The 22,688-nt window shown below is 39.2% G+C and overlaps 1 protein-coding gene across 11 annotated transcripts in view; it reads right to left on the minus strand.

Moving 5' to 3' along the window:
• Positions 1-22,688, minus strand: part of FHIT (fragile histidine triad diadenosine triphosphatase) — a 1,503,296-nt gene that overhangs the window by 1,251,275 nt on the left and 229,333 nt on the right. For 2 of the 11 annotated variants that reach the window (XM_043442896.1, XM_043442892.1), the window contains 2 exons: positions 7,685-7,751; positions 4,827-4,915 (listed from right to left, as the gene is read on the minus strand). The exons of 7 other annotated variants lie outside the window; for them this stretch is intronic. The gene's annotated coding sequence lies outside the window, so the exon portion shown is untranslated. The remainder of the gene's footprint in view (positions 1-4,826; positions 4,916-7,684; positions 7,752-22,688) is intronic. 2 more of the 11 variants (XM_043442894.1, XM_043442893.1) reach the window with 1 other exon arrangement.

A 22,688-nucleotide genomic window follows, 5' to 3' on the forward strand; every position in this document is an offset into this window, starting at 1 on the left:
TTAACCCAATACCTGAGAATCATATAACTATTTTACTAATTTCACTATTTCACTCAGTTCAGTTCAGTTCCGTCGCTCAGTCACGTCCGACTCCTTGCGACCCCATGAACCGCAGCACGCCAGGCCTCCCTGGCCATCACCAACTCCTGGAGTCCACCCAAACCCATGTCCATTGAGTCGGTGATGCCATCCAGCCATCTCATCCTCTGTTGTCCCCTTTTCCTCCTACCCTCAATCTTTCCCAGCATCAATATGAGGATAAATAATGTGATTCTAAGGACTATTCTCCTCTACTGTTCTATTTTTTTAACATATATTGGAGGACAGAAAGGAGACAGTGAAGAGACATGACATAATGCAAATAAGTATAATACAATATTTATTTTTAAATTCAGACTTGGATTATAAAGACAAAAATACTACCAACCTAATGAAAAATGATCAATTTTAGTAAGTGGAAAATGTCACAAAAGGGAAGTTTTTCCACAGCATCCTTCATATAACCCAGCTCTGAATCTCAGAAGTCTCAGTGTATGTGGATCTCCTTAATATTCTGGGAAAAGAAAATACCACTCTAGAAGTCAAACTCCATGTACACCCTCACACAGTAGCTCTCATCATTCTGCACTTGACACCCCTTTCACAGATTTAGCATCACATCGTGATCCATACCTAATTTATGGAGCAAAGCTCACTTCATATAAAGCATCTCTGACCTTCATTGTGGTGTGATTACAAGTCGATCTGCCAATGTTGTTGTTCTTAAGCTTTGATATTTATTACAATGACGATGTGTCATTATTTCTATTGACCCTTCATTCTTCTCCCATCCACCAAATACACCTACCCAAATGTTCAGAGCTTTGTATATACATCTTAATAATTTGTTGTCCCTTATTTGGCAAGGAAAATGTGCATGGTATGGCATCAAGAAAGTCTAAAGCTCTAGCTAAAACTTCATGAATCTGACTTAAAGTCATATTGGGAGTCTATTCTATGTAGAGAAGTGTGCTAAAAACTAACAGTTACCCAAATGCATTTCTGGTCCCCTTTTCTCCCTTCGAAACCCATTTTCATCCAGGCCCTTTAAAGCTTTAGTTCCCCACTTTCCTTCAGCAAAGTTCCTCCCTCAACCCCATATTATCCTTCCCACACTAAAACCAACCACACTGTCCTTCTCTTCAGTGGTTGTTTCTGCTTTGAGAAGCCCAGCGGGACCCTTGGCCTATACAACTTGGCCCAGACCACCCATCATTGCTCTGAAGACCAGTACCGGCCTGGTATACAGGCCCTGCTGCCCTAGTGTGGTCCCTGCCTAATCCCCAGTAAAGCTTTAATCACAATAAATAAATAGATAGATAATAAATAAATTTTTTAAATATCAAAAAGAATAAGACACTGCCCCTTTCTTTAAAAGTAATATGCTCCAAACTGCATGATGCAACCGAACGGTGGTCAAAAAGTCAATGTACAGAATTATGATCAGAATTCTTTTTAAAAATTTAATAAAGAATTGACTAAAAATATTAGGAAATACCTCACATGGTCAGAGTAGGTATACTTTCATGAAGCTCTGTGTATATGTTTACGTGCATGTGTGAGTGTAACTGTATCCCTTACTGTTGGTGATCTAACAGTTTGAAAGACAAAGCTTCCCACAGTAGGAAAGACATCTTTGAACACACAAAGATACAAAATCTGTGCATGGAGAATCCCTAGAGTGACACATGATTAGCTTTCAATATGCACATACGATGGTAGAGACTATTACTACTGAGTAGACTTGATATTCAGGCAATGGTGAGAACCCAAACTTAGCTTTCTAAGGCCCATTTTCATCATTTTACTCCCTACTCAGAAATCAGTGTATGCCTTCCCCATAATCACAGAATAGAATCTGATCTCATTAGTATGGCAGTTAAGGACCTCCAACCTTGTCTCCTACCTCCTGTCACCTATACCCCATCTTCTTGTACCATACTGAGGTTATAGTCCCTTTTTGCCATTTCCTAAATATACTCCATATTTTGTTATGGCTGGGCCCTGGCACAAATTCTTCCTTCATGTAAGAGTGCTCTTTCTTCTCTAAGTGACCAGTCATAAACTCATTGCAGATAGTTTTATTTTGTCCCTCCAGCAAATTATATCATCCTCCTCTTGAAAATATTATTCTCTTTGCTTTGAGGATCTCCCCAAAGTTTCCTATAAATATTATTCTCTTTGCTTTGTGGATCTCCGCAAAGTTTCCTATCTTGCTGGTGGTGTTGTCAACCATAATACCCCACTCCCTGTGGTCAGGAGGGAAACCATGTGACAACTATATAGTGACTGGTTCTTGTGACCTAAAGCAGACAGTTGTAATTTGTTGCTGGTGCAAAAGGCAGGTATAGTATCTCCCTGTGTTTTAACAGCAGTCCTTGAAGACAGAAGCCTCAAAGGTTTCCCGGGTGGCGCAGTGGTCAAGAATCCGCCTGCCAACGCAAGAGATGTGGATTTGATCCCTGGGTTGGGACGATCCCCTGGAGAAGTAAACACAATTCACTCCAGTTTTCTTGCTTAGAAAATCCCACAGACAGAGGAGCCTGGCAGGCTATAGTCCATGAGGTCACAAGAGCTGGACATGATATACTGACTAAACAACAACCACCTCGAAGACAGCTGGTCATTAACTGTGCATCAGAATCTCACCCAGAGGGCTTGTTAAACCGCAGATTATTCAGCCTCACTCTCAGAGTTTCTGTCTGAATAAATCTAAAGTGTGGCCTGAGAAACTTCATTTCTAACATGTTCCTTGGTTTTTTACCTTCCTATTATTGTGTAACAATTACTACAAACTTAGTGGCTTAAAACAACGCAAATGTATTTTCTTATACTTCTGGAGGCTGGAAGTCCAAAATAGGTGTCATGGGGCTAATATCAAAGTGTTGGCAGGGCTGGCTCCTTCCGGAAGCTCCAGGGGAGAATCCATGCCTGGTCTTCTAGCTTCTGGAGGCTGCCTGAATTCCTCCAGAAGAAATCTTTCCAGGGGAAGATATGGCCTCTTTCTCACATCTCTTCTTTCTGTTATCATAACTCCTACTACTAACTCTGATATCTTTCTTATAAGAGGCCTTTTGATTTTACTGGGTCCACTTGAATAATCTAGGCTGCTCTTTCCATTTCAAAATCGTTACTCACACTAGAAAGTCCCTTCCAGGGATCGGGATGTGCACATGTTTGGCCATTACTTTGCCCACTTCACCAGGTGATGCTGACCCTGATAGACATGGCGCACATTTTAAAAACCACTGAATGGCCATCACTCTAAAAGCCAGCCTTAAATTTTAATTATTCTTTAGTCTGTCTGCCCCTGCTCTATCCCACTAGATTCAGAGTGTTCTGGGGGTTGGTTTGAATCATAGCCCTTTTTAAAAAATTATTTCTATTTACATCTTCCTTTCTGAACACTGGCAAATACATCTTCCTGGTAAATTTGAGGAACAGGCAAACAGACTGAAATATTAATAGAAAAAAAAAAAAAAAAACTTGTAAACCCAATACCCTGAAGTAGAAAGAGGCTGGTTAATAAATCACCTGCTTTCCTTACTGTTCACCATAGGTCTTTCTATCTAATTATGCTCCTGGATCTCAAATTCCTCCACTACTGACTATGAGATATATTGCCAGTGATGTCCCAGATATTTCAATTTTTTTCTCTAACCAAATCTGTGTATCCAGACCCATCCTGAGCTCCACCTCAGGGGTCAAAGAAGGGTGGACTCTGGGTCTCAAAGATGGCTTTACCAGCCACTCAAACATTAAAGCTAGAAATCTGATCAGCATCACAGGAATAGGAACTGACATTTATTCCATCGTTGCCGTGACCTGGAAATGTTCTACATCCCCTATAGATGCTTAGTCATTATTTCTTAGCGGTCTTGTTCACTTTTATGTCTCTGACAGTGCTTTGCATGTAGCATATACTCAAGAAGCCTACATTGTCTGACTCACTCAGCAGATTGCAAGCTCCTTGAGAGTAGGGACTGGATCTTCTCATTTTGTTGCCAGCATAAAACTAAGTGACATACCTCACGTGACATTTACAGTACAATGACAGAGAGGTCAGGCCATATGCGAGCAGAAGGGAATAAGTTAGCCAAGCTGGGACAGGGCATGATGTCAAACTGCCTTGAGAAGTAGGCAGAACTTAAACATGATATATCAGGCAGCTCATAGATACTACACAATCCTAGACAAGGACATAAAGTTAAAATCATTTTACAGAACCATAGCAACAAGTCCACAGTTTAGCTTAGAAGCAATTAGACAAGGACCAAAGGTTTTCCAGGAGGTCTGATTCTTCAAAGAGACAAAAGGATTGAAATTGGGTCCTTCAGGTTCTCTTTCAGCCTCCTGATTGTAGTACTGAGGTATTGGTCCTTTGTTCTTGGTGATTTACTATATCTGATTGTAACTCAGAATTCAAACATTAGGCTTTACCTTCTTTTCCATCAGGATTTTAAAATCAATATCTTCACCATTTATGAAACTGTGTGATGTGCTTTGAAGACTTAAGGCATCTTAAGAGAGAGGGAATGTCACCTTGTACTGTCGTACCAATGTACTAAATAATGACTTCTTTAAAAATCAAAAGCTTGTTGCTTGAAATGCTATTAAATTGTAACCCATAAAAGCAGCACACAATCATCTCAATGGTACAAAAAGCAAACTTTAAATATAGTGGATGAGAAGTGTTACAATATAAGAGAATATAATCTAATTTTTAACCATTTGAGTTATATGTAATATGAAAGAAAAAAATCTGATAAAGAATAAGATTTACTCACCATGTTTGTCAGGTAGAGCACCTCACATGTGCCAAGGACTGTAGCACAGTGTCAATCACAGGAACCCCTACCCATATGGAGCTAATAATCTAGTGGGGAGGACAGACATTAAATAAATAATTATGAATAAGTACAAAAGGACAAAATAAAATGACAGTTTTCCAGGAGCAATCTGAACATAGAACCAAGCATGAAACAGATATGGGGGCCAGGAGGCTCTGCTCTCCAGGAGAAATGATATTCCTTCTGAAATCTAAGCATGAGCGCGTGAGCTGATCAGCAACATAGAGGGGGAGGAATCTTTCAGCAAGTGATCAGCATACAAGAAGGAGGAATAGAAGGGTATGGGCTGGGAGAATCAAAGCTTGTTCAGGAATGTTCAACCTGGACAAGGTGGATGGGGAGAGCTGACACATTTGTTTGAGCTCGATCCCTCAGAATTTTGCATTGTAAGTCTTCCCGTTTGAGATGATTTTCTAGTAAAGAGGGGTTTTCTTTATGAAACTGAGTATACTGAGAACTACAAGAATCTTAAATCAATGCATTGTTTAGAACATAATCATGATTCTAAAAGATATGATAAAAGTTTTCTTTTCAAACAACTTTCTTAAAGGAATTGAAGATAATTTGGTGGTAAGGTAGAGACGTGACATAGGTTTTTCCACAGAAGTCCTTGGTTTAAACACCCTGGCAGTATGGGAAGGGAGGATCTGTGTTTTAAGGTGTCTCTACTGGGTCTGTTGCTCAGTGCATGAACAGCATGCCACATGTAGCTGACAACACAGGTCTACCATATATGAGATTGTATTCCAAAGACTTTAATCAAGCTTACTATTAATACATACGAGACACGCTACTGAGAGTTCTACACATATTTCTCATTTAACCTTCAAGACAACTTTAGAAGGCAGGTACAATTACTATTTTCAGTTTATCGATGTCACCTGAAGCTTAGAGAAGGTAAATAACTCTTCAAGGATCACACTGCAAGTCAGCAGTGGAGGCTCTTAACCCATGCCCATTGTTACCGAGAAATGACATACTTCCTGACATATCAGTAAACAAAGATGTAACAGTTATTAGCGATTGCAGCCCTCCAATGTGAGCTGGTGAGCCTGAAGGGCACTCAGGAAGGAGAAGAATATCTGTGATCTACCAGCCATCAGACTGATGCCACTACCTATGTTGAGCCCCAAGGGAGTTCAGGATGTGAAAAACACAGGATTGGGTGCTCAGTCACTCAGTCGTGTCTGACTCTTTGCGACCCCACAGACTGTAGCCTTCCAGGCTCCTCTGTCCATGGAAAAAGCACAGGACACTGGCCCCAAATAGGTGAGGTGTATCTGAAAGGGATGGTTTCGGTGAGCCCATACATAGTAAGACACTAAATTCCTTAACTCGGGATATCTGATTTTCTTTAAACAACAAGAATCTTTTGGTGTTCAGACTACATGCCATTTGTTGCAAAACTTCAATATAACCTGGCTCCTCCCCTCACCTCCTTGGAGCAGCTCTCTCAGGGTCACTTGAGACGCTGTCTCCCAGGCTTGAGGTCCTAAAAATTACCAACAAATGAAACATAACTCTCAACTTTTAGGTTTTAACTATTTTTGAAGTCAACATTACTGAAAGAAGCTCTGTTTTTATCCAACTCTGGCCATTTTTGCTGAAGGGGAGAAGCATGTTTTTCCACCCTTTTTGGTTTCCCTTAAATTACTCTCTAACGCTATGGTGTTTAATAAGCAATGCATTATCCCTGGGCATTTGAATTAATATCATCACTCAGAGACAGTAAACAGAAGTTTGCATTTGTGCACTGCCCGGGGGCGGAAGCTTCAATAAAAGCCTGAGGTGGGAGGAAGAGATGAACAGGCAGACTTGAATCAGAGGCAAGGGATGCAATTTGATGTGGGGTAATAAGAAATTCTGCCTAGGCTAGCAGACAAAACCAATCTTTCCCTGCTCCCAGCCCAACAACATGGATGCATTTCTCCTAACACGGCTTTTCTTTCCTCCACAGGCCCAGCCCTGCCCATCACACACATAAACACACACACACACAAAGTCTGTGCATGCCCTAAGGTGCCTGGCATACAATATTTTAGGAGCAATGGGATGCAAGTGCCTTTGATAAAGTTTGCTTGGGGCCTAGGAATTTTAATCTACATCCACAAATTGAAGACCTGTAAATTAAAAACATCCTACCAATTCAGCAACAACTTGGGAAAGTGGTGACTGTGAATTTTCAGGAACTTGCCTGCAGCCTTCCAAATGCAAAGCAGCATTAGGAGATAAGGAGCAGCTTGTGACTAAAGGTCTCCACACTGACCTCATGCATTAAGCAGAACAAAGGATCATTGATGATTCCAAGGCTTGTCACATTAGAAAGAGGTGGTAGTGATGACAGAGCATCTAGCTTTGCTATTGTTGTGACATTTCTTATTTTTTAAATTCTAGTATAAAAGTATGTGTTAATTTGTATGATTTATTCCACATGCTATGTTCCAGGGTGGACACATAAGATGGTTTCCCCATTCTAGTATTTCACAAAGAGGAAAAAAAAAAACAAACAAACAATAAACAATGACAACAGGAAAAGAACCACTTTCCAGGACAGTCTGGTTAGCTTTGACATTTGGAAAATTGCTTTATTGCCAGAAGTCAATTTCTACAATTTGTGAGCATGTTTGCACACATAAAATTAATAATGTGCACAGCTCCTCTCCCCTCACCATTTTATCTCAAGCAGATTGAAACCCTCAGCCTATAAAGTCACATTTTTCAAATAAGATTTTCTTTAAAAAATACATAAGAAAATATCCTACAGAGCCCCAGGAATCTTAGAAATGCACACTTACTCATTCCTTTGTTCACTGAGTCAGTATTTGCTGAGTACCTACTAAGTGTTGGTCACTTTTCCAGGACCTAAGGACAAAGATTGGATAAAATACACAATAAGTACATAATCCATTAAATGAATGAAATAAGTTTGAGCGTAGTAGGGCTTCCCTGGTGACTCAGTGGTAAAGAATCCACCTTCTAGTGCAAAGAGAAGCATTGGATCCCTAGGTCAGGAAGATTCCCTGGAGGAGAAAATGGCAACCCAGGCCAGTATTCTTGTCTGGAAAATCCCATGGACGGAGGAGTCTGGTAAGCTACAGCCCATAGGGTTGCAAAGAGTCAGACATGACTTAGCGACTGAAAAGAAGAAGAAGAAGAAGAAAGTGTTAGGAAGGAAATCAAGTAAGGCAATGTGAGACAGCGGCAGGTCCTTTCTAACAGGCAGTCAGGAAAAGATTCTCTGGGAAGGTGACATTTGCACTGAGAGCTGAGTGACAGGAAGGAGCCAGAAGAGTTCTGGGCAGAGAGAATGGCAAAATACAAGAACAAGCCTGGCTGTTCAAGCACAGATGAGGTTCAGTGTGACCAGAGGGCACTGATGGAGGGCTGGTGGATAGGAGATAAGGTCTAGGAGGGAGGTTGGAGCAGATCAGGTGGGAGTCCTGGGGGCTATGGTGCGGACTTTTGGTTCTACATGAATAACGAGCAGAGCCATTGACATCTTAAACCTGGGGAATGATGAATTGCAACATTTACAAACCTACAGCTGCTTCTGGTCATGGAGGAAGAAAATGGACAAAACTGTGCTCTACCCAAAGCTGTCAGTTCATTAAAGATCCTAAGATACTGTCTTTGTCAGTATGTACAGTGATTAAGAATACATTGTGGGGCAGAAAATCTAGGTTTGAATCCTTGCTCTCCCATTAACATGCTGTGTAGTCTTAGGGAATACATTTAAGTTACTAAAGTCTTCATTTCTCCATGTAAAACTATGTAATACCTCCCAGGGTCTTGGTGAGAATTAAGTAAGACTTAATACATAATACAGAGTTGCACTAGTACCTGGGCCATGCTACATATTCAGGGAATAAGAGCTGGTATTAGTAATAGTATTACTATTAGGAAGAAGAGAGTGAAGGACTAAACAACCACCCAGATCCTTTAGAAAAGAATAGATATACTGGAGACAGGATGAAGGTTTCCATAGGCATGGAGCATCTCTGTGCTCCAGGGTTCCTACGTGAGTACTGAGCATGGTAGAATCTGGACCAAAACAGATTTATTAAAAAAAAAAAAAAAACTAGAAACAATCCAAATGCTCACAAACAGGAGTATCGATCAACAAAATGTTGTCTATTCATACAAGGAAACACTCCACAGAAACAAAAAAGAGTGAACTGGCATTCCCAATAACATGGATAAATCTTACAAATATGTATATTGAAAAAAGCTAGAAAGGAGTGGAAACATGCTGTGTGGTTCCATTTATATGAAGCTTAAGAATAGGTGAAACTAACTGATGTTGATATCAAAATAGTAGTTACCTCCTGAGGAAGTGCATTTGGAAAGCATTTGGAAGGGGAACAAAGGAGCCTGCTGGGGAGCTTTAAAAGATTCTATACCTTGATCTAGATGGTATTTACATGGAGATATATATGTACGTAAAATTAACAGCAAGCTATAAACTAAAGATCAGCATACTTTATCAGCTTTTACTGTGTGTATGTTATGCCCTAATAATTTTTTTTTTAATATATCATTTCAAAAGATCTGAGACAGCTAAATAAATACACAAATGCTGACTGCTCTGAGAGAACTCTAACCTCAGTACTGTTTGGGAGCCTGATAATTCCCAAAGCTGCTTCTCCCTTTCTGTGTTAAACAGCTCTGTCCATACTGTCAGCCACAGGGAAAGCAACCAAACACAGGGAACAGATGAAGAAAAGTTCAGCTCAGTGGCAGAACAACCCGGAAGCATGTCCAACTGTGACCATGACCAGTTTCTCAAAACCAGTCCAGCCATTGCCAGTGACTGCTTTGTGCCTTATCTTTCATTTGTGCTGAATTAGTCTGCACTACATGAAAGCTCAAGTGGACAGAGTCCCTTCTCTTCTACATGAGAAATACACCTCAGGTACCTGGGTGCTCTATAAAGAATAAAAATAATAAGAGGAAGCTATGGAATAATTGAAGTGCAGAGCATTTGTTTAAACAGCATTTTCTGGCATTTTAATAAGGGAAACTCAGAGGGCTTCCAGCACAGAAAAAGAATCCAAATGGAATCATTTCCTTTTCCTGATGGAGCACCCCAACCCGCAATGCAAGAGTCATTAAATCTCATCGTGTGGTGTTAAAAAATGCTTTTCAGCTAAGATAGCCAAAAATGTGCCCAGGGCAAATTTTTATGACCATATCATCATGACTTGAAATTCAGATCAGTAGACTAGCTAGAAATACATGCTCACTAGAACAGTTCAGAGTTTTTTCTGCATCTATCTCAGTGAAAAATGGTAGCAAAAGAAAGCTTATTTTCCTGGAAAAACACAATCAAATAATAAAACAATTCAGGACCAGTTTTCACAAAGTAATAACAGGCCATACATAATTGATTGCCTTTAGTCTGCTTCTCTGGGTATTACAAATCATAGTTACTAGAACTTCAACCAAACTTTCATTCCGGATTCAGGCTGTCCATTCTGGCACTGCCTGAAACTACTTTAGTGCCTTTATTGCACACTTTACTGGGTCATTCTTTAGTTGCTTCTTCAGCGAAGGTTTCATACTCCCAACAATGTTACACATCCTGCTCTATGTGTGTTCACTTGCTCTCTCTGATGGTAGGCAAAAACTAAATTCTTCTAGAAGTGAATTACTTTGGACTTATGATTTCATCTCTGGCTGGCAAGGGAATATGAACTACCCTGAGAGATAACACACTTTCCTGTGAAATTATATCCTAACTCCCTCCAGTAAAACCCTAGTAAACTGGAGAGAAATACTAAAATTATCCCAACTCCTTAGTTTCCCAAACACTGAGCAGCTGTATCCATAAAAAAGGAATAAATAATTCATTCCCCAACTCTCTTTCTTTGCACATCCCAAGGTTCATCCACAGCACTGGCTGCAGAAAGAGGCTTTGAGATTTTGAGTTGTGCTTCCACCACAGGAGCCATACTCCTCTGTCTTATTTTCCCTCTTTATTTAAGGTTAATGACCTAGACCTGGGCTGTCCATTACGGTGGTCGTGAGACATAACATCTATTCAGCAACTGAAAGGTGACTAGTTTGAATTCACAGATGTTGTAAGTGGAAAATATACACAGGAGGACTTCCCTGGAGGTCCAATGGTTAAGATCCCATGCTTCCAATGTATGGGGCGTGTGGTTCAATCCCTGGTCTGGGAATAAGAGCCCACATGCTGTGTGGCCAAAAGATAAGAAAACAAACAAACAAACAAAATATATACAGAATTTTGAAGACATACTACCAAAAACAAAAAGTGAACATGAAATATATCTCAATAATTTAAAAATACTTATTACATGTTGAAAAGATATTTTGGACATATTAGGCTAAATAAAGTACTTATTAAAATTAATTCTACCTTTTTTCTTTTTACTTTTTTAATACGGCCATTAATTCTTTTCATTATATATGTGGCTCTCATTGTATTTCATTTGGATATCACTGATCTAGATAGTTTAGAATTGCTATTAGGACTAAGAGTCTCTCCTTGTGAAAATCATGAATTGCAACCCTAACTGCAAATAGACATGTCTTGTATGTCATGAAATTTGGAGAATAAAGAAGAGACAACAACATAATAACCATGTGTATTAAATGTTTCATTACACTTACACTTTCCTAAGCACACTGCAAAAGAAGACAGAAAAAAGCATGACACAGTCCCCTATCCTCCAGAAATAGTAATGACACTGAAAATGAACTTTGAAATCAAACCATCTTAAATCTCAATTCTTCCTTTACAGTCTCAGTTTCCCCATTTGTGAAAAGAAAAATGCATATACCAACTTTTTAGAAAATTAAATGACATAATGTCAATTAATGCTTAAAAAATATCACTGAGCACTGAGGAAATGGAAAAGACTGTGGCATTGGACACGTCGGGCCAGGAGGTGGAAGGAATCTGAGCCTGGAGATCAATTGATAAGTGAACAGATAAAATCACTCCAACCAGTCTGCTCTGCAAACTCAGGAGTCCTCTGGAGTCAGGCATGTGAGAAAACAAGTGAAATCAGTTGTGTGGGTAAGTGTATGTTGTATGGTCATGTGGGGAGCACACACCGCATCTAAATTACACAGCTCCGGCTCTCATCCAGCCACTTTAGACCATGAGAGAATAATAATGTTACAGTGTGGTCAGATTTTCTGATTTTTAAAGAGAACCTAAAAATTCAGATTTTTTAATGTTTAGGAAAAAAAATTTTTTTAAGGCATTCATTCTAGACAGAGCTCACAGGAAAACAGTTTAATATATCTGCTGCCTAGAAGGTCAATGAGATAACTTGTTAGACTCCTAACATATGAAAGTTAGCGGAGATCTGAAATGGAATTCCCACTAGCCCCAAAACATCTGAGCTGCCAAAGCTGGAGAGGAAGGATTCCATCTCTTTCCCCTGAGCTCAGGCAGCAAGAACCCAGTTGCCACGACTACAGCTGTCCCCGGGGTGTCTCTCTCCCTCCCAGACCCTGGCTTGGATGTTACATAGAATGTTTCAAAGAGAGCTGCAAAAGCACTTGGACTCTGCAGGAGACACCTGACATAATCCAGGGTGCTACTCTGGCTATTATTCACTGCCTACTTTAGGTCTCTCTGGGATAGTGTCTGTTACAATTTCAGGCTCTCTCTGCTCCCCATTTGGGTAAATAAATTGCCACATTGTATAAACGTGTACAATCTGTAAACCTGGAAGAACTGCCTTGCAGAATAATTTTTTAAACATCATACTTTAAAAAACACTAGTGGCCTCTCTACATCTATTGTTAGGAAGTAAGAGGACTTATTCCCCCAAAATTAAAATTACAGTAGTTACTCCTTCCTCAAGTGAGTGATTCTTAGGAAATGCATTTTAAAGAGGATGACTTTCCAGTGAACACTTTAATTTTAATTTAACCTTCCTAGAAAATGAAGTGCTTTGTGTAGATTCTTTTGGTTTTATTTAAGGCATAAAAATTAGTTCTGAGCTGTGATAATTGTGAGCTTAGGAATGCAATCATTCTAAGCACCACTTCTGACTTGCTTATAAACCCTACAGATCTTGAGCTGCTGTTTATTGCTAATTCGAAGTTGGCAAGTTATTTAATTGTGAAGCTGAACTTGAAGTCAGAGTGCGGCAGAATGGTTGGAGGTAGATTGTTTCATTTTGCTTTCAACAGGTTACCTGAAGACTGGATGCATGGCGTGGTATGAGCAGGTTTCTGGGTATGCGGTCTTCTAACTATTAACCTTCTTAATTAAAATGGGAATGATGACATATTCTAAGGGTAGAATTACATATTCCATCAAACTATATCTCTACCTTTTGAAACCAATCACAGGTACAACAAACAATCACAGTTCCTATCATCCACATTTCTGATTTTTGTCAGAATTGTGGTTTGTTATTGTTGCTGTGAGGACTCAACCTAAATATCAATGCTTATTTTTTACTGTTTAAGGAAAAGCAAGAGAGCCAAGACTTTAGTCGTAAAAAACCTTGATGCCATAATATAGGACGCAAAGTATTTCTAAACTTTTTAGAATTATGTGTTTGAGTCCATGACAACACACCTATACATATGTATGTATATATATACATACACATACATATATATAAAATCAACTTCAACCAAAGTGACATATAACATTTATTTTTCTTCAAAATAAATATAGGTCCCTGGAAATGTCTTAAGAAAAATGAATTCCTACTTAAATATGGGCATATTTGAATTGAGGTTCCCTTGAAGAAAGTTATCATTTTCAAATACCACTATGCATGAAAGATGTGAGTATTCAGATACTAAAATGACTGAAAGTTAATTTAATTAAAATGTTTGGCATGTATCTGTACTTCATGTAATTAATATTTTTTAGTAATTCAAGAAACAGATTAAAAAGTTCACTCTAACTTTAACTTTCTTATAATTCCCATTTGAGAAACAATCTAGAAATTATCACCTGCCTGAATATTTTTGGAGTAGAACTGATGACGTGTTGCTGACCTATGGGCTGACTTGGGTCCCAAGACACACGTTGTTCAAACACTTTGGCCATTGTTGTTGTTTATCTATTCTAGAGCCTGTACTAGCACATTATATAAGAGCAGGCACCTTGCTAGACTTTGGGGACACAATAATAATCCCTGTCCTCAGGCATCTTACAATCTTCACTCAACAGTTAATGGATCCAAAGTCAGGGAAGAGAAGCACCTCACAGTCATGGACTACAGCAAGGAAAAATAAAATGCCACTACAACATGGTGTTTGTCTGTCAATATTTCTACATAAAAATCTGAATTTCTGGCTTCTCTCTTAAAAAAAAAATCATCATATCTTAGCATACTAGATCAGAAATCCCCCTTGGCAACAGCTGACTGGAACCAGATGGCAGCGTACTTCCCAGATCACTGCACGTGCTTTCTCCACTTCACCAATGTTGCCCTCATTCCCGTTACGTTCACACGTCACTCAGCGCTATTACCCACTTGGTCCTGTTATTAGAGTATTGAGCTGCTGCCCCTGCTAGAAATGATTGCCAGTCAGAGAGCCTGGCTTTAGCCCTGGGCCTGCTGCACTCAGCCATTATTAAATGTGTGACCTATGGTGAATTATTTAACCCCACTGACCCTCAGTTTTCAGTTTTTGCTTCTGAAAAAAAAAAAAAAGACATAATGAAAGAAAACCAAACAAAGCAAACATATTCTGCTTTCTGGGCATGGCAATTGTGACTCTCCAAATAGAAATCTAAGGAAAGTTTTCAAAACCTGGGAAGCACTAAGCAAATGGTTAGTATTCCTGTAATCATATCTTCAGAGAAAAAAAAAATCTAGAATTTAAAAAAATAACTGCCTGTGTCTGATTATTACTATAAAGATCACCAAGTACTCTTATCTGAATCAAATCTCACTTGACTCTTTGTGACAAATATTACAATATTACTTTACTCATCTTGTAGTTGAAGAAACCCAGGCTGAAAAGGATCAAAGGACACACTCCATCATCAAATGCTTACTCTTTTGTCAAGTCAACTTTCAAAACTGTTACCATAATTTTAAGACCCATAAAGTGAAAGTGAAAGTGTTAGTTGCTCAGTTATGTATGACTCTTTGTGACCCCATGGACTGTAGCTGCCAGGTTCCCCTATCCACAGAATTCTCTAGGCAAGAATACTGGAGTGGGTTGCCATTCTCTTCTCAAGGGGATCTTCCCAATCCATGAAGAGACCATAAACAATGGATACCAAAGAAAAGAAGACGAACCAGTAAGTTGAGTATTTTCCAAGGGCAAACTCCAGATAAGGAGTATAGACAGTTTTTGAAAGGGAACACTTTTTAGAAAGTATTATATACTGTAATATCAAGGAAATATGTTGAATAAATATTTGTAATAGACATTCCTATGGACTTATAATAAACTGATAGGAGTAAAGATTTTGAGGATGTACTCTTTCATTAAATGTTTCTCAACATTATGTCATTTTCCTGGAGACTATTATCAGTAAGCAGGTATTCAATAATCTCTTTGAGGAAAAAAATGACCTTAATTTTATTAAAATCTACTTCTATTAATCCCTTCCCTATCCTCTATTTTAGCCCATTTGAACCATACTGAAGCTCAGAAAGAAATGTGAGAACAGACCTGGCTTACTTTCACATTTTCAAGAAGATCCTGATATAGTAAAAAGTCTGATTTAAACATGAATTAATGGTTTTTCCAGTAGTCATGTACAGATATGAGTTGGACCATAAAGAAGACTGAGAGCTGAAGAATTGATGCTTTTGAATTGTGGTGCTGGGGAAGACCCCTGAGAGTCCCTTGGACTTCGAGGAGATCAAACCAGTCAATCCTAAAAGAAATCAACCCTGAATATTCATTGGAAGGACTGATACTGAAGTTGAAGCTCCAATACTTTGGCCACCTGATGTGAAGAGCCAACTCTATGGAAAAGACTTTGATGCTGGGAAAGATTGAGGGCAGGAGGAGAAAGGGCTGACAGAGGATGAGACAGTTGAATAGCACCATCGACACAATGGACATGAGTTTGAGCAAGCTCCAGAGTATAGTGAAGGACAAGGAAGCCTGGTGTGCTGCAGTCCATGGGGCCGCAGAGTCGGGTATGACTTAGATGACTTAGCAACTGAACACCAACAACAAAGACTTATCACTTACCTTTGAGAAAAGACTCACTACAGAACAGTAAGATTTTCTAGTGCACTTACATTTTATTAGGCTTAAAAAATTGTTAAATGGTGTCATTAGGTACACACTTACTGAATAAAACCCAATATATAATAACTTCATAATAACCTTTAAAAAATGCAATGGACTTATTTAAGCCTCTTCCATGGTTCACCATAACTTAGGTAGAGAAAATTCTAAATGAACAAGCACAGGAGTGACTTTAAAGCACATAGGAAATCTCTGTGTAGTTAATTTAGAAGCACTGTGGGAAATAAATCAGGAGATATATGAAAGAGGAACCAGTTCTTGGTGGGAGGTAAACATGACTGAATAATGTGCAAACTACTGTTTACATACTGCAATCAGCTGGTGGCTAAGAAAAAAACTTAAAGATAATTTCACTGCCACCGCCATGGTTTTGGTCTAAATGTATGAATCAAGCAGAGAAACTCAGACTAGAATGTCACAGGGAGAACACAGTGCCAGGAACCATACACTTAGCATGCAGGAACTAAATGTTAATAACAACTACAGAAGATGGGACTGCATACTCTAATAAACTTTCAAAATCTATAAGAATTGTCAGCCACCATTTACAAATTTCAAAAATTGGGGAGAAATATTTAGCATCCCAGCTTTTTGTTCTTCCAAGTGAAGATTTTGAAAACAAACAGGATTTCCATCTAGAATGGCCATCGCTTCATTATAAGAATAAATAAACAAAAACATCTTAGTTCTAGGAGAACTAGATTTCTTTTCATGGTCAATTTCATTTAGGAAAAAATAACAGAAAACTTACAGAAAAAAGGACTTTTAAGGCAGGTTGGATTCCCCAAGAAACAGATTCCTCACACATTTAGCTTGAAGAAGGTTTGTAAGGGAGTGCTTTGGGGATCAACATCCATAGGGGAAAAAAAGAAAGGGAGAGAAAGCCAGCAGAATTGGCAGAAGAACTTCCAATGGTAGCTTGTGGGAAACGACGAAGACTGAGTGTCTTGTGTTGGGGTGAGAGGGCGGGGGCCTTTATACCCTCCAGTGATGAGTCCCTGGAGACAGACCACCTCATGAAAGAGATGTGCCTTTGAAAGGGGGTTGTCTGTGGGCAGCCTCCCCAGCAGGTGGGGTAATGAGTGCTTATCTCCTGAAGGAAGATCTGGGCAACACATCAAAGAATCTATACACTTTGGTCCCACAGGAGTGAAAATATTTTCAAGTGCTGGCATTAAAGACTGTCACCATTAAACCTTTCATCTTAAAAGGTCACCATAATGCAAAGGCCAGGTAAGACACAATGGTAAAAAGTGAAAGCTTACAATGCTCTCATATTGTCAGATAACACCTCCAGGAAAATCAGTCCTGTTGCTATTTGATACAAAATGACTTCTTAAGTATCAAATCTACTGGGTGGTTCTGGAGACATAAATTCACTTTGCTCTGCTCTACTCATTTTCCCCCTCTAAATACAAATAAATACCCGGGAAATTATTCATCAGAAAATATGATAAAAGAACTCTGAAACTTGGAAAACAAAAGGTCACTGACTAGGGACCTCAGAATTTGAAGAACAACAATATGGTGAGTCCTCTAGCTTTCTGTTTATCTCCCTTATACCCTGGACTGGGCTTCAGAGAGGCTGCAACCCCAAAACACCAACAGGAAGAGTCTGCTCCCTATGGCCAAAGGCTCAGAAAAGGGGAAGCCCAATAGAGACCCCATAAAGAGCCCCAGCCCCTGGGGCACCAGTGGGCAGTCTGATCTGGAGGTAGCAGCAGTGAAGTCCTGGGCTGACCTCATTATATATCTGACAAAAGACTAGTATCTAGAATGCATAAAGAATTCTCAAAATGCAACAGCAAAGGGCAAATCAAAGCAAAGCAAAAAGAACAACAAAAATCCACTTGGAAAATGGGAAAATGACAAGAAGATACATTTCATCAAAGAGTGTATGCAGGTGGCAAGCACATGAAAAGATGTACAACATCATTAGCCACTGTTTTTGTTAGCCATTGTAATTGTTGTTCAGTCACTAAGTAGTGTCTGACTTTGCATCCCCACGGACTGCAGCACACCAGGCTCCTCTCTCCATCACCATCTTCCTGAGTTTGCTCAAATACTCACGTCCATTGAGTCAGTGATACCATCCAACCATCTCATCCTCTGTTGCCCCCTTCTCCTCCTGCCTTCACTCTTTCCTAGCACCAGGCTCTTTTCCAATGAGTCAGTTCTTCGCATCAGATGGCCAAAATATTTGAGCTCCAGCTTCAGCACCAGTCCTTCCAAGGAATATTCAGGGTTGATTTCCTTCAGGATTGACTGGTGTGATCTCCGTGCTGTCCAAGGGACTCTCAAGAGTCTTCTCCAACACCACAGTTCGAAAGTGTCAATTCTTAGGCACTCAGCCTTATTTATGGGCCAACTCACACATATATATGATTATTGGAAAAACCATGGCTTTGACTATATGGACTTTTGTCAGCAAAGTGATATCTCTGCTTTTTAAAACATAGCCTAGTTTTGATATAGCTATTAGAGAAATGCAATTAAAACCAGGCTGATGAGGATGCAGACAAAACTGAATCACTCATACATAGCTGGTGGGAATGTAAAATGGTACAGTGATTGTGGGGGAAAAAAATGTTTGGTGGTGCCTTTTAAAATTAAAAATGGACTTATCATATGACACAGCAGTTCTTTTAGGCATTTATCCCAGAGCAATGAAAATCTATTCTCATGCAGAAACTTATACATGGATGTTCATGGTAGCTCATTTGTTAGAGCCAAACGTGGAAATTATCCAAGTATACTTCAATAAGTGAATGTTTAAACTAACTGCAGTGCATCCATAACATGGAATAATATTCTGCAATTTTTAAAAAGCCAATTGCAAAAGGACACATACTGCATGGTTTCTTTTATATAATATTCAAGAAATATGAAAATTATCAAGCTCAAGAAGAGATAAGTGGTTGCTAGTAGTTAGGGATGGTGTGAAGGGATGGGTGCGGCTATAAAGCAGCAGAAGGAAGGGGTCTTGTGATGATGGTACAGGTAAGCATCTTGGTTGTGTTGATTTCATGAAACTGCATGTGAGAAAATTGCATAGAACTACACTTACACATGTAATGCATGCATACACACACACACACACACACACACACACACACACACACACACTTAAAACACCTGTACAGCTGGTGAAATCTGAGTAAGCTCTATGGATTATACCAGTGTCAGTTTCCTGGTCTTCATATTGTACCATAATTAGGCAAGATATTATCACTGGGGGGACCTGGGTTAAAAGGTCCACTTTTCTTTACCACTTCCTATAATTATAATCTGTAATCATTATATTATATTCAGTTCAGTTCAGTCACTCAGTCATGTCCAACTCTTTGTGACCCCATGAACCACAGAATGCCAGGCCTCCCTGTCCATCACAAACTCCTGGAGTTTACCCAAACTCATGTCCATTGAGTCGGTGATGCCATCCAACCATCTCATCCTCTGTCATCCCCTTCTCCTCCTGCCCTCAATCTTTTCCAGCATCAGGGTCTTTTCCAATGAGTCAGCTCTTTGCATGAGGTGGCTAAAGTATTGGAGTTCCAGCTTCAGCATCAGTTCTTCCAATGAACACCCAGGACTGATCTCCGTTAGGATGGACTGGTTGGATCTCCTTGCAGCCCAAGGGACTCTCAAGAGTCTTCTCCAACACCACAGTTCAAAGGCATCAATTCTTTGGCACTCAGCTTTCTTTATAGTCCAACTCTCACATCCATACATGACCACTGAAAAAACCATAGCCTTGACTAGACGGACCTTTGTTGGCAAAGTAATGTCTCTGTTTTTTAGTATGCTGTCTAGGTTGGTCATAACTTTTCTTCCAAGGAGTAAGTGTCTTTTAATTTCATGGCTGCAATCACCATCTGCAGTGATTTTGGAGCCCAAAAAAATAAAGTTTGACACTGTTTCCGCTGTTTCCCCATCTATTTGCCATGAAGTGATGGAACCAGATGCCATGATCTTAGTTTTCTGAATGTTGAGCTTTAAGCCACCTTTTTCACTCTCCTCTTTCACTTTCATCAAGAGGCTCTTTAGTTCTTCTTCACTTTCTGCCATAAGGGTGGTGTCATCTGCATATCTGAGGTTATTGATATTTCTCCCAGCAATCTTGATTCCAGCTTGGGCTTCATCCAGCCCAGTGTTTCTCATGATGTACTCTGCATATAAGTTAAATAAGCAGAGTGACAATATACAGCCTTTCCTATTTGGAACCAGTCTGTTGTTCCATGTCCAGTTCTAACTGTTGCTTCCTGACCCGCATACAGGTTTCTCAAGAGGCAGGTTAGGTGGTCTGGTATTCCTATCTCTTTCAGAATTTTCCACAGTTTATTGTAAGTATATAATTATTTCCAAATTTAAATTTTAAAAAAATAAGACCTTGTGATGACTCAGAGTGAAAATTCCAGATATTGGTATTGTTTCCTTTGTGATTTACCCAGCATCAGTACTGATTTTCATTTATTCACTTATTTTTAATTGGAGGAGAATTGCTTTACAACATTGTGTTGGTTTCTGCCATGTGTCAACATGAATAAGCCATAGGTATACACATGTCCCCTCCTTCTTGTACCTCTCTGCCACCTAACACCCCATCACACCCCTCTAGGTTGTCACAGAGCACAAGGTTGGGTTCCCTGTGCTATATGGCAACTTCCCATTAGCTGTCTAATTTACACATGTAATGTATATATTTCGGGGCTACTCTCTCTGTTCGTCCCACCCTCTCCTTCTACCGCTGTGCCATAAGTCTGTTCTCCATGTCTGCATCTCTATTCCTGCGCTGCCATGAGATTCATCAGTACCATCTTTCTAGATTCCATTTATATCCATTCATAGGCAATATTTGTCTTTCTCTTCTTAATCTACTTCACTCTGAATAACAAGCTCTAGGTTCATCCACCTCTGCATCAATTATAGGAAACAGATTATAAACCCATCTCAGACGCCCAGACGCCCAATAACCTCTCCAATCCCCAGACTCAATTCCCTCCTCAATGCCCCCTCTTATAGTTTAAAGAAGGAAACTTTAAACTTATAGTTTAAAGAAGAAGCCCCTCAATAGCTTAGCAAAACTCTGTTCTCAGGCTGTCATGGCCCTGTCCACTCGCTTTCTGATGTATCAGGGATGTGCTGAAACAGGTTTAGTGTAAGCCCTTCTCCATTAAAAACAGACCAATTGTGATTGCTTGTGGCATTCTGCAGTGATATGTACAAAACAAAAAAAAAACCCTAAAGCATGGCAGAAGGTCCTTAGGCTTTTATAAATAACTTACTGTATATAAATTCCCCTAAGAATAATTCGTGTCAGTCTACAGAAAGTGTCTCTCTCAGGGGACCCATACCAGTTCTCTCTGTATAGTTAGCACACTGATAGTCATTTGCAGTTTGCAAAGAAAAAAATATATTTATATCTGAAGGGGAACACCACCCTGTTATTCCTTTGTAAGATTAAGATGTTTATTCTAATTTAAAAGTTAGCTGAATTCTTACTCTTTTTACAGACTAGACTTATAAAACACAGCCATTGAATTGACCAAGCACTATCAGTTTTAATCCTCCTGATACGTAAGTCTCTCAAAACATTAGTGATGAAAGACTTCATTTTAAAAATCCTGTCATTCAATTATAATACTCATTTCATTACCACAACTGTATTTATGACCCTTAAAAGCCAAAGCTGGAACTTTTCTAATACTGATTTCTCCAGTGCTTATTATTAATTAAAAAGTAAAAAACTATTACCAGGGTATCTGCAATCACGCTTTCAAAGTAAGAAATATCAATATCCTGTAATTGAGAACATTTGGGAACAAACTTTAAAAGGCAAAAAAGTCAGGAGAGGAAAAAAATGTTCTGTATTATTTCACAGTGTAATCAGATCAGTATATGCTCCTAAAATGTTGCAACTGCCCATGCCTCTGAGGCATCTATCCAATTTTTCTTCTCAAGCAGATGCTAAAGAAAAGAAATAGAGTCAGACACATACATTTATATAATTTTTACATATATTACACATAAACAATAGATTGTTTGGGGTATTTATGGAAGCCAACATCAAGAAGAAAATGCTCTTCAGTTCCTGCTCATCCTTAGAGGTAGGCAGATGAATCATTAAATTATGGTTGTACTCAGGGCCTACTAAAACAAAGTTGAGTAGTTGTGTCAAGTGCAACAGATAAATAAAATATTCCCTAACCTAAAGAAATGCAAACTCTAATAATATTGGAGTTACACAGAGAGTCTTAAAATGAAAGAACTCAAGCACAGAATATATCTAGAGTGAAAGGGAAGTCCTTAACATCAGTTGAGACCAATAAACATAAAACAGTGTTAATAGCAAGAAAGGCTTAAATGTTTTTAGCTCCTGAATCTACTATACCAGCATCTACCTAAGTCACCTCAAATAAACAATGTGTCTGGTATGTACATGCAGTTTTAGCTTCCCTTTATCTCTCAGTCAGGGTCCCAGCAGGACACAGACGGCCCACTCGAATTAAAATAAATTGAGGAGGGTTTAAAAAGAGAGACTATTTCTGGGCTTTCTATTCTGTTCCATTGATC

The sequence above is a fragment of the Cervus canadensis genome, chromosome 22 (genome assembly GCF_019320065.1).
Source record: "Cervus canadensis isolate Bull #8, Minnesota chromosome 22, ASM1932006v1, whole genome shotgun sequence".
Taxonomy (NCBI): Eukaryota; Metazoa; Chordata; class Mammalia; order Artiodactyla; family Cervidae; genus Cervus; species Cervus canadensis.